At 37.6% G+C, this 11319-nt stretch overlaps 1 non-coding gene across 1 annotated transcript; it reads right to left on the reverse strand.

Moving 5' to 3' along the window:
- Positions 1–6258: 6258 nt before the first annotated feature.
- Positions 6259–6365, reverse strand: LOC139903408 (small nucleolar RNA R71). Its single transcript, XR_011778229.1, has one exon. It is a non-coding gene; the product is annotated as a small nucleolar RNA R71 (small nucleolar RNA).
- Positions 6366–11319: the final 4954 nt, after the last annotated feature.

Below are 11319 nucleotides of genomic sequence, written 5' to 3' on the forward strand. Positions count from 1 at the left end.
GAAGCATGACCTTCGGGGTCCGCTGACTTCATCGTGGTATTGATGATTAATGAAGCATGACTTTCGGGGTCCGCTGACTTCATTATAGTATGGTTGCGTGATGGAGCATGATCTTTAGGGTCCGCTGACTTCATCATGGGAGTACGTGATTGATGGAGCATGATCTTTAGGGTCCGCTGACTTCGTCATGAGCGTGGTGTTGAGATCGGTGAAGCATGATCTTCGGGTCCGCTGACTTCATCCGGTATTGAGATCGGTGAAGCATGATCTTCGGGTCCGCTGACTTCATCCGATATTGAGATTGGTGGAGCATGACCTTCGGGGTCCGCTGACTTCATCAAGAGGGTTGTGTTGTGGGACGTGAATATCGGGTTGTTCGTATTCACAATATTTCGGGTAGTACGAATGTCCCTGTTAGTTGGGCTCATAGTTTGAGGTAGTGAATGTCGGGTAGTTCGGATTCACTAAGGTTCGGGTTGTACGGCCATCCTCGGTTATACTATGTGGCGGTAGTAGTGAATATCGGTTTGCGCGTATTCACGATGACTCGGGTTTTGCGGTCATGTCGTTGTGAGATATATGGATTGGGTTGGTGGATTTCGGGTTGTGCGAATTCACTAAGGTTCGGGTTGTTTCGACCATCCTCCATATGTGTTTTGGCTCGGGTTGTTTCGGCCATGTTGAGTTGTAATCTATTGGTTGTTTGATACACCAATGGTGGGGTCGTGAGGACCATGTTGTGGGAACTATCGGTCGTTTTATGCGTCGATGGTGGGGTCGTGAGGACCATGTGGTATGATTAGTGGTGCGATAGCCGTATTTCGCTCACATGTTTGTTACGGGTGTGACGATAGATGATTTCGTACCCCTTGGGATTTGCGTTCCCATAGCCATTTTGGACGCTATCGGTTTCTAACCGTTGGATTGTATTGTTACGGTAGTTGCGTATTGGTCGTATTGCGCACTACAAGGGATGTTTAATGATTAGGTGATATCCGTAAGGATTCGTTTGGTTCGGTTTCATCGTTTCGGGTTGTTGACCTTAGGTTGAGACTTGGTTGCTTTTAGCGTTGTACTCGGTAATAGTACGCTAAGGGAGTTATATCTCGGTACGAGTTGGTTGAGTTTTCCCGATGTTAGGGAAGGAGCATGGTTGTAGTGCTCGGATTGTGGTTTTGATAAATCGCGGGTGACGATTTAGTTGTGGAAGGCGATTCGTTGGAAAGAATTTCCTAGGAAAGTCGGATTTGAAACTTATGTTTAGGACCGTGTGTGGGGTCCGTTTGGTTAAGTGATGAGGATCACGAGGACGTGATCGAGCTTAAGTGGGGGAGAGTTGTAAGACCCAAATATTTATATTACGTACTTATGTACTTATAACATTCGGGTTTTGGTTGCGTTGGCTATTTGTATTAGTTAAAAAGCAAAAGAAGCTGGAACTGGCCTGTTGCGCGCCGCGCGGTTCTGGTGCGCGCCGCGCAAAATGGCGCTGACAGAACTCCCTTGTCTTTATTTGATTAAATGAGGGGTAAAAGGGTAAAATCACATGGGGCCGGATTTGTGTGCCATATTAGCTACTTTGGATCAGTTTTGGATCATTTTTCATGTCCATTCATCCCTTCCAAATATCTAGAGAGAGAGAGAGATATTTAGAGAGAGATTGGAGGTTTTGGTGAAGAAGAAGCTCGAATCGTTCAAAGTCTCGGGTTTTAAAGTTGTTCCTTTCGTTCTCGGCTACACGGTGATAGTATTGGTAAGCTCAAACTCCGAATTTCAATTATTTAATTTGATATTCAAGTTAGGGTTTTGAGTTAATTAGTTGTAAAACCCTTTTATGTGATGAAATGGGTTTAGTGAAGCTAGTAATCGGGTTTGTTGTTAATTGTTGGTGGATTTTGAGTTGGCGAACTAATTGGCCATGTTTAGAACTTTAATTTGAGTTTAATCACTTAAGTAGGTGATTATGGAAGTGTTGAAACCCATTTAGGGTAATTTGGTTGACTAGTTGTGACTTTGGGTCAAATTAGGGTTTGGTGGTGATTATGACCCATTTGGCGATTTAATGAGGTTTGTAAACTTAAAATGGATTAAGTTGAAGTATTAAACCAAGTTAAATGTGTTTTGGTGTCAAAACTTGTAAAGGATGAGATTTTGACCTTTATGGGTCAAAATTAGGGTTTAAGTGTCAAAATGGGTATGACACGTGTTTGGCACTTGTGTTCGGGTTTAATGGATGTATTAGGACCATTCTCACTCGTGTTAGTGATTATTGATTAGTTTTGGGCGCGGTTTGTACTTGGAAGTGCATTTGGGTCGAATTTGCACTAAGGGTCGAATTGGGTGGTTTATAAATCCATCCTAATTGTATTGTTGTAATTGTGATAATGGAATAGGTATCTTCCATTGGCAAGTTGCGGATTCACTTGGAAGCTTCTTCAAGACTTCAAGGTGAGTGATAATATCCTATGTGCATATGTATGTGTAGGATGGGTGCGGGTCGGGTGAAGTGATTCTCGGTTATAGAGCTCACTTCACATATAGGTGGTTTTGATGGACTTGTGTATAAGTCCAATCGGCACGTTGTGCGTTTTGGTTGACCATCTTTGGCGAGATGCACATTTTGTGTGCACATTATCACACTTGGTTGTGATTTGGTTGTTGTAACCCTAAAGGCGAAGGGTTGATATGGTTGTGTTGTGGATGACCCCGATTTGGTGGATTTTATAATCCCGTGACCATGGGTTTTGGTATTGAGAAATGAATCTCGGGTAGTGCGGATTCATGGTGACTCGGGTTGTTCGGTCACCTTATTTGAGGTAGTGAATCTCGGGTAGTGCGGATTCACGATGACTCGGGTTGTTTGGTCATCTTATGGTTGAGAAGTGAATTTCGGGTTGTGCGAATTCACAAGGCTCGGGTAGTTCGGCCAATGTTCGTGTGATTGAGGTTAAGGGGTTAACCTTGTGCATTATTATTATTGTTTATATATTAATGTGTTGTTGTGTTGTAGCTAACCCTCCGGGTGTAGCTATTTGGCGATGTTCACTTTGTAGTTGGTGGACTCTTATTTGTGTTGTATCTTTAGCTCGTTGCTTAGATCGTACGGTATGCTTAGTGTAGATGCTTTATACTTGGATGCCCCGGTATGCGGTATTTGTTTGTGTGGCGTATTCATTTTATACATATATATGTATGTAGTATGTTATCATTCACTAAGCATTAGCTTACCCTCTCGTTGTTGACTCTTTTTATAGATCGCATGCGGATATGGTGGCTCGGGTAAGCGCGAGGACTAGAAGACGTGCATAGTTGCTTTAGTGACTTGCTTTTGGATCATTTAGGATTGGGTAGCGTATCCCCAATCGCCATGCTCGGCTTTGTATTGTATTAAAGTCTTTTGGTCAAATATTGTATTTCGGTACTTAAGGTGGTAAAATGGGTCGATGTGGGACCCGCCTCGTAAACTTAATTTTATTAGTTAAACGTGCTAGTTTTATATATATAAAACCATGGTTAAAAGCGTTTGGGCCAAAAAGGTCGGAAACTAGTCAAACATTTTCGCATTAAAGCGTTTTGGGGACAGCAGTCTGCCAGGTGCAATCTGCGCGCCGCGCGGCCTATTGGCGCGCCGCGCAACCCTCTGTTTCAGCAAAAAAAAAAAAATTTAGTCATGAAATTTAACGGGGTTTTAACGCGGCAAGGTTTGGGCTGTTACAGGTGATTATTAAGAGCTTCCGCTGTTGCATACTAAAATAAGGACAAGATTTGGAGTCCATGCTTGTATGATATTATGTAAAAACTGCATTCAAGAAACTTATTTTTGATGTAATATATTCTTATTGTAAACCATTATGTAATAGTCGTGTGTAAACGGTATATTTTAGATTATCATTAGTTGATAATCTACGTAATGCTTTTTAAACCTTTATAGATAAAATAAAGGTTATGGTTGTTTTAAAAATGAATGCAGTCTTTGAAAAACGTCTCATATAGAGGTCAAATCCTCACGACGAAATCAATTAATATGGAACGTTTATAATCAATATGAACGGGACATTTCATAATACTCTTTTTATTGTATTTTCATCTCGTTTAGTTAAAGTAATTTTTATTTACCGCAGTAATTTTTATTTACTTTATTGCTATAATCTAGTTTAAATATACTATCTTGTTGTCTAAATTAAAAAGAAAAGCTAAAAAGACAAACCTGTCGTTAAACGGTAAATCCCCCCAAAGTTACTAAAATTAATATATATTACTAACTCTAACTTAAATACTTAATTTACTAATTTACCCTAGTAGAGCACTCAATAAAAGTGTCCATGGATCGACCTCCCGGATATTACCCTAGCTATATTACTATACGATAGGTATACTTGCCTATTGTGTTTTAGTTTAATTTAGGTATATTCCATCCGTAAATAAATAGATAACTTATAGTATTTTTGTAGTTAAAAATATATACCACTACGAACACATCAAGTTTTTGGCGCCGCTGCCGGGGACATTTTTTTTATCTTTACGGGTTATTTTAGGTACATAAGTAGTTTAGTTAGATTTTGTAAAATAAATAAATAAATAAATAAATAAAAATTAAGTTTTAGTTAAGTTTTAATTTATGGAGTAGGTTTACTTTTTAGAGTTTTGGTGAGAACTTGGTCCCATCAGTTAGTTATCCCCTCTGAATCTCAAGTGTTATTGTATATACTTATATTGTTATCATATAAGAAAAGTTAAATGTAGATAAATTAGTTTAAATGTATGTAACGAGGTCTTCTGGCTTGGGTTAAAGTCCCACTATCATCGGTTTTAACTATTTTACATCATTTGTAACTATAATTTTTTTTTTCTTAACTTCTATTTGCACTGATAATACTAATTGACTATATATCAATATAAGTAAAACATTAAACATTATATTATATGGATACTAATACAGTTATATTATAGTTTATATCATACAAGTAAACGAATAGATGTGTTTTTTTATATATTTGTAGAACACTAGAATGTAGGTAAAAAAAAAAGAACTCCGTAACTCTAGCAAAAGTGATGTCAAAAAGTATCCCATCATTCTCTCCATTATTCATTGTCTGCCACTTAGCCAACATCCCTAAGTCATTATTGGCTCTTATGTTTGGTTTAGTAGATTAAGATAATATACAAGTTTTCAATAGAAACTCAATTTTTTTTAATATTCGTATCTTAAAAATAATCAACTTAGATTTTTTTTAAGTGTAGTATTTTTTTCATCTTTATTAATTTTTATAGATTTTAGTGCCGATTTAAGTAATTGCCGAATTCCTTTTAGAATTGCATTTTAAGTTTCATTACCTTTAGATTTAAGACTTTAGTCGCAACTTTTAGTTATTAGTTTTTAGACTTTTAAGATCCTACGATTTTCTTTCTTATTTTTGACTTCTTGTTTACCGACGCTACGTTATTTCTTTACGACGCACTTTCTATTTTTCATTTCTACACGCTAGTTTTTAGGACATAGAATAAAAAAATTGTTTTTGATAAATTGGTAGAATTAAATAAACAGTTTTGAATAGGTAATGAATGTACAAATTGAAAAAATCACCAATACGTTTGCCACCTGTAACACGATATAGGAATCTAGCTAATCTCACTACGATAAATTTTTCGTTGGGATCGTCATCTAATCGTGCGTCCTCGCCGATTCAACTTTTCGAAAACCCGACTTTTGAACCAGGAGCAATCATTGAGCACCCGGAGGATATTCAAGGACAATTCAGAGATCCTGAACAACTAATTATTCCTTCTGAACCACCAATCATTCAACCAGAGGTTGTCAAGGAAGAAACTATTGAATCAGAATCCTCTAGTGATTCAGATTCAACAAATTCAATCATGGAAAATCAGGAACCTCTAAGTATGGAAGATTGAATGAGAGCTACACGCACGAGCCAAGGACATGCCATTACTCAACCAGATATTAATGCGCCAGATTATGAAATCAAAGGACAAATCCTACATATGGTAACTAATTAGTGCCAATTTAGTGGTACGCCAAAAGAAGATCCAAACGAACATCTTTGAACCTTTAATAGGATTTGTACTCTATTTAAAATCAGAGAAATTGAGGATGAACAGATCTATCTCATGTTGTTTCCCTGGACTTTAAAGGGAGAAGCCAAAGACTGGTTAGAATCGTTACCTGAAGGAGCGATTGACATATGGGATGTTTTAGTTGAGAAATTTCTTAAACAATTCTTTTCGGCATCTAAAGCCGTGAGACTTCAAGGAGAAATTGTTAAGTTCGCGCAAAAGCCAAATGAAACATTATATGAGGCATGGACAAGATTTGGAAAGTTGTTGAGAGGATGTCCTCAGCACGGTTTAGACACTTATCAAATAGTGCAAATATTCTACCAAGGATGCGATGTTGCTACAAGAAAAGACATCGACACAGTAGCTGGTGGTTCCATTATGAAGAAAACCGCAACTGAAGCTCACAAAATTATTGATAATACAGTATCCCACTCACATGAGTGGCACCAGGAAAAAGATATCTTTCGTTTATCTAAAGCGGCTAGAGCCAATTCAAGCCATGACTTTGATTCCATTTACGCAAAGTTAGATGTTGTCGATAGACGAATGGAAAAAATGACTAAAGATATTCACGCGATATGAATCAGTTGTGAGCAGTGTGGGGGGCCACATTTGACGAAAGATTGTTTCGGTGTTGAGCAAACGATGGAACAACGTGAGAATATTTCCTACATGAACCAAAGGTCAGGAAATAATTATCAAAATAATTATCAACCGCCAAGGAATAATTTCAACCGACTTTACAACACCCCATACAATCTAAATGGGCCCAACAATAACTCGTATAACCAACAAGGTCCTAGCAATTAGCAAAGACCTGGTTTTCTTAATAAGCCACCATAAACTGACGAGAAAAAGCCAAACCTGGAGGAAATGACGACAAAGCTCATGGAATCCTAAGCACAGTTTGTTGCATCTTAAAAACAAACTAATGAACAAAACTCGCAATCATTCAGACACCAACAAGCTTCTATCCAAAACTTGGAACAAGAAGTAAGTAACATAGCAAGGTTAATTGGTGAAAGAAAGCCAGGGAGTTTACCAAGCGACACGAATACCAACCCTCAAAATGAAACAGCCAAAGCGATTACCACCCGAAGTGGTTTGACGCTTATGCCACCTGTTATACCAGTCATTTCCGATTATCCTGTTCCATCACCACAACCAGAACCAGAGAAGGCGACTGAACCAATATTTGAGAAAGCTAATGAACAACAAGCTGAAATCCCAGAAGGTTCAGTACGACCTAAACCATACGTTAAACCATATCAACCACCGCTTTCTTACCCAAGCAAACAAAGAAAAGAAAGACTCGAAGCCGAACAGTCAAAGTTTCTTGACATGTTCAAACAAATAAACGTCAATCTTCCTTTCATCGATGTAATTTCAGGAATGCCAAGATATGCCAAGTTTCTGAAAGACCTGATCAAAAACAGAAAGAAAATGGAAGAACTTTCAGCTGTCACAATGAATGATGCATGTTTGGCAGTATTATTGAACAAGATACCTGAAAAACTCTCCGACCCTGGAAGTTTCACAATTCCATGTTTAATGGGTAGTCTTGATTCAATAAGAGCATTAGCAGACTTAGGTGCTAGTATTAACTTAATGCCTTATTCATTATACGTTAAACTAGGCCTTGAAGAGTTAAAACCAACACGAATGAGCATACAACTAGCTGATCGATCAATCAAATATCCTAGAGGGATAATGGAGAATATGCTAGTTAAAGTTGGTACTTTAGTATTCCCAGCTGATTTTGTGATTCTGGATATGGAAGAAGATTCTCGAGTTCCTCTTATCTTAGGAAGACCATTCTTAAACATGGCTAGAGCAATAATAGAAGTGTTTGGTAAGAAATTGACCCTAAGTATAGATGACGAGAGTGTGACCTTTTTAGTTGATAAGGCCATGCAACAACCTCAATCTGCAGATGACGCGTGCTATTATATGTAAACTATAGATGAACATCAAGAATTGTTACAATAATTTCCAGAATTACAAGGAACGGGCGAATGTTCTTTAGGAGAAGGAATAGAACCAATTAATGAAGCTTACTTATTAGCTACACTCATGGCTAATGAATACGAACTAACATCAGAAGAACTTCAAGTTCTGAAAGAGGAAGACAGATACAGGTACAAATCATCGATTGAAGAACCACCAACATTGGAATTAAAGCCACTTCCAAACCATTTGGAATACGCATATTTGCATGGTGAATTTCAGTTACCTGTAATCATCTCATCCTCACTTTCTGAAAACTAAAAATCTCAATTGATTTCCGTAAAGCCCACAAATCAGCTATTGCATGGAAGATCCATGATATCAAGGGTATAAGTCCTTCATATTGTACACACAAAATTCTCATGGAAGATGATTTTAAACCTTGTGTGCAACGTCAACGAAGACTAAACCCTAACATGCAAAATGTGGTGAAGAAAGAGATAATTAAACTACTTGATGCAGGTTTAATTTATCCCATCTCTGATAGTCCATGGGTAAGCCCGGTGCATTGCGTACCTAAGAAAGGTGGCATTACCGTGATCACAAATGAAAAAGATGAGCTTATTCCTACTCGGACTGTAACTGGATGGCGTGTTTGCATTGATTATAGAAAATTAAATGACGCCACCAGAAAAGATCATTTTCCCTTACCTTTCATCGATCAAATGTTGGAAAGGTTAGCAGAAAACAGTTACTATTGTTTCCTTGATGGTTTTTCAGGGTATTTTCAAATCCCAATCGCACCCGAAGACCAAGAGAAAACCACCTTCACATTCCCATATGGCACTTTTGCATACAAACGCATGCCATTCGGACTTTGCAATGCCCCTGCAACCTTTCAAAGGTGCATGATGGCGATTTTCCATGATATGATAGAAGAATGCATGGAAGTTTTCATGGATGACTTTTCAGTCTTCGGTGACTCTTTTGAGTCGTGTCTTTCAAATCTTGAACGAATGCTTATTAGATGCGAGAAATCAAATCTAGTGCTTAACTGGGAGAAATGCCATTTCATGGTTAAAGAAGGCATCATTCTAGGTCATAAAATCTCAAGTGAAGGAATTGAAATGGATAAAGCAAAAGTAGATGTAATTGCTAAACTTCCACATCCTACTAATGTCAAAGGAGTTAGGAGTTTTCTAGGGCATGCCGGTTTTTACCAACGATTCATTAAAGATTTTTCTAAAATTGCCACTCCAATGAACAAACTCCCCGAAAAAGATAATCCATTTGTCTTCGCAGACGAATGTATTAAATCTTTCAACATTCTCAAAGAAAAGCTCACCAATGCGCCAATCATGATAGCTCCAAACTGGGCCCTTCCATTTGAGCTCATGTGTGATGCAAGTGATTTTGCAATAGGAGCCGTTTTAGGTCAAAGGATAGAAAAACGATTTAAACCCATTTACTATGCTAGTAAGACTTTACAAGGAGCACAAACGAACTACACAACCACTGAAAAGGAACTCCTTGCTATAGTCTTTTCTTTTGATAAATTTTGATCATATCTTGTTCTAGCAAAAACGGTTGTCTATACCGATCATTCTGCTCTTAAGTACTTGTTTTCAAAACAAGATGCTAAACCACGCTTAATTCATTGGATCTTACTCCTTCAAGAGTTTGACAACGAAATCCGAGATAAAAAGGGAGCAGAAAATCTTGCCGCCGATCATCTTTCACGCTCTGAGAACCCTGAGCTAGAAACTCTTGATGAATCCGCGATACATGATGACTTTTCTGACGAACATCTCATGAAGATCGAGAGTGATGAAAAACCATGGTTCGCACCAATTGCGAACTATTTGGTATGTTGATTTCTTGAAAAGGGACTGTCGTATCAAAAACGAAAGAAATTCTTTAGCGACATTAAATACTACTTTTGGGAGGATCCACATCTGTTTAAAAATTGACTCGATGGAGTAATACGCAGGTGCTTATTCGGGAATGAAGCTAGACAAATCTTACTCCATTGTCACACAGGACCTACAGGAGGGTATTACGGACCTCAACTCACAGGAAGAAAGGTCTACAAGGCTGGATTCTATTGGCCTTCTATTTTTAAGGATGCCCATCTTCTCTGTAAATCCTGTGATGCATGTCAAAGGGTCGGGAGAATCAGTCAACGCGATGAGATGCCACAAAATGTCATTCAAGTCTGCGAAGTTTTCGACATTTGGGGTATTGACTTCATAGGCCCTTTTCCAAAATCTCATAATAATCTCTACATACTCGTTGCTATTGATTATGTGTCTAAATGGGCAGAAGCGCAAGCTCTCCCAACAAATGATGCACGAGTTGTAGTCAACTTTTTGAAACATCTTTTTGCACGGTTCGGAACACCGAAAGCTTTGATAAGTGATGGGGGTACATATTTTTGCAACGCTCAACTTGAGAAAGTTCTTAAAAGATATGGGGTAACTCGTAAGATATCGACAGCTTATCATCGACAAACAAGTGGATAAGTTGAGAACACTAACCGAGCATTAAAACGTATTCTGGAGAAAACAGTAGGTGCAAATCCGAAGGAGTGGTCCATGAAATTGGAGGATGCTCTTTGGGCCTTTCGAACGGCCTATAAAACTCCAATTGGAACCATACCTTTTTGACTCGTTTACAGAAAATCATGTCATCTCCCTGTTGAGATTGAGCATAAAGCATTTTGGGCTCTTAAGACATGCAATCTTGATTTGCATGAAACAGGACAATTACGTTTAAGCCAGCTGAACGAATTAGATGAGTTAAGGCATGATGCATATGAAAACTCACTCATCTACAAAGAAATGGCACGATAAACATTTAAACAAAAAAGTGTTTCATGAAGGAGACCGTGTCCTTCTATTCAATTCTAGATTTAAACTATTTCCTGGAAAGTTAAAATCTAGATGGTGTAGTGACCCGAACTTTTCCATGTTTTTATATATTAAATGAAATTGATATTTACATGATTAAATGTTTCCAACATGTTAAGCAATCAAACTTGTTAAGACTTGATTAATTGAAATAGGTTTCATATAGACAATTGACCACCCAAGTTGACCGGCGATTCACGAACGTTAAAACTTGTACAAACTATATGATGACATATATATGAATATATATATATATATATATATATATATATATATATATATATATATATATATATATATATATATATATATATAGTTAACATGATATTATGATAAGTAAACATATCATTAAGTATATTAACAATGAACTACATATGTAAAAACAAGA

The sequence above is a fragment of the Rutidosis leptorrhynchoides genome, chromosome 3 (assembly GCF_046630445.1).
Source record: "Rutidosis leptorrhynchoides isolate AG116_Rl617_1_P2 chromosome 3, CSIRO_AGI_Rlap_v1, whole genome shotgun sequence".
Taxonomy (NCBI): Eukaryota; Viridiplantae; Streptophyta; class Magnoliopsida; order Asterales; family Asteraceae; genus Rutidosis; species Rutidosis leptorrhynchoides.